Source organism: Hakea prostrata, chromosome 4 (assembly GCF_041222555.1).
Source record: "Hakea prostrata isolate BN-2017 chromosome 4, UWA_Hpros_2, whole genome shotgun sequence".
NCBI classification, from domain to species: domain Eukaryota; kingdom Viridiplantae; phylum Streptophyta; class Magnoliopsida; order Proteales; family Proteaceae; genus Hakea; species Hakea prostrata.
In genome coordinates this window covers 48714155-48716078 of record NC_142603.1, presented here as the reverse complement: position 1 = coordinate 48716078, position 1924 = coordinate 48714155, and the positions used below count along the sequence as shown (strand labels likewise).

General features: G+C 37.8%; 1 pseudogene; it reads left to right on the top strand.

Moving 5' to 3' along the window:
- The first annotated feature begins 1023 nt into the window (after positions 1 to 1023).
- On the top strand, positions 1024 to 1493 carry LOC149019287 (glutaredoxin-C13 pseudogene; annotated as a pseudogene).
- Positions 1494 to 1924: the final 431 nt, after the last annotated feature.

Here is a 1924-nt window from a genome sequence, read left to right as displayed (position 1 = left end):
GGACGTTCAAGTGTTCAACTATCACCTCACCTCTCCCTTTGTTTTTATATGAATCTTATGATGTTTAACCGAAAAAAAATTATGATGAAGTAATCAATTATAAAAACATCATTCATGTATGGAAAGGAGATCATAGCAAACTCAAGAGAAAACATTTCATATGATACAAGGTAAAACAATCAGAGGTCATCTGGAGATCATGTATATATCTTTGTTTTGCGGAAGCTATGAATTGACCTAGTTAGGCTTCTTTGTATCTTAGAAGAGGGGTCACTAGAACCCAAATGATACTAATAATGGGAGCATTACGCCTTAAGGAAGAAGTGCCAATTTTTGTTATTGTGTTGTTTATACTACTATTTTTTCCTAAAACAGTACATGCTTAATGACAAAAGAAGCAATGGTCAAGGAGAATCGTCTGGAGTGCCACCAACACTTCTACGAAATGGATGAAATAGAGAATCACAGACCTCTGAGTGCTCTTATTTTCTTCCTCTTACAACACATATGGAGGATTTAAAAATTGGCGAGAGATACCATATTCGGTCTTCTTCATTGTCTTCGTCTTGGTCTCATTTTTGGTCTTGATTCTACCTTTCACATTTCCATTTTTAATCTTTGAAGAATCGCACATTTCCCTGATAGAAGATGATAGAATATATTGTGCATTAGATGGTCAAGTGTGGAACCCCAAGCTATGAGACCATAGAACCTGGAATCTTGTCATCTCTCTCCATTATCGTTGGACTTGGAACAACAAAATATTCCATTTCATTTCAGTGGTTTCTATACGTGGAGACTTAGTGTCCTACTTATGACTGGACTCTAATGCAAGCTGGGAACAAACACTTGAAAATAACTTTTTGTGTGTAATCTTCAAGGCATATATATATGTCCCTTAAAGCACATTCTTATTCTCCCTTGAACGCTCAAGTAGTAGTCCCACTCCTTTCCTCTCCATCGCTATAAATATAGCTCTCCATCCTCTTTCAACTCAAGCTCAAAACTTTTCAAAGAGTTGTCTAGCTTCAGAGATTTTCATTCCAAGCCTAAGTTTGAGAAATCAAGTTTCTCCAAGAGTGATGGAGAAGGTGATGAGATTGGCATCAGAGAAGGGAGTGGTGATGTTTAGTAAGAGCTCATGTTGCATGTGTTACTCAGTCAAGATTCTATTCAATGAACTTTGTGTGAATCCCATGGTTCACGAGCTCGATCATGACCCTGAAGGAAGCGATATGGAGAGAGGCGCTCAAGAGAATGGGTTGCAATACTGGTGTGCCAGCAATCTTCATCGGTGGTAGGTTGATGGGATCCACGAATGAAGTTATGTCTCTTCACCTTAGTGGTAGGCTTGTTCCATTGATCAGCCCATATCAAATCATGGCATAACATAAAAGATTCAACCTAAAAAAATTGTTGAATCATTTTTTTTTCTTCCATGTGCCTATATTTTGAGAATACTAAAGACGATTCTAAATTCAGACCCAATTGAACGGTGTTGCATTAATTATTATATAAATAAAAATGAAAATTTTTGGTGAATTCAATGATTCGGTAGATCAATGCAGTCGCTCTACTACAAGGTTCTATACTTTTCTTGGTGCCAACTGTATTTCATGGAGTGCCAAAAAGCAACCTACCGTCTCTCGATCTAGCATTGAGGCCAAATACAGGGCTATGGCCTCAAGTACAACTGAGCTTACTTGGTTGAGTTTTCTCTTACGTTATATTGGTATTTCACAAGCTCATCCTATTGACCTTTTTTTGGACAATTTGAGTGCTCTCCATATAACTGTGAATCCTGTTTTACAGGCTTGAATAGGTTTGAACCAAGCACATTGAGTTAGATAACCACTTTGTACAAGAGAAGGTCGCGTTGGGTCATCTTGTTACTTGGTTTGTCCCTTCTTGTCATCAGCTTGCT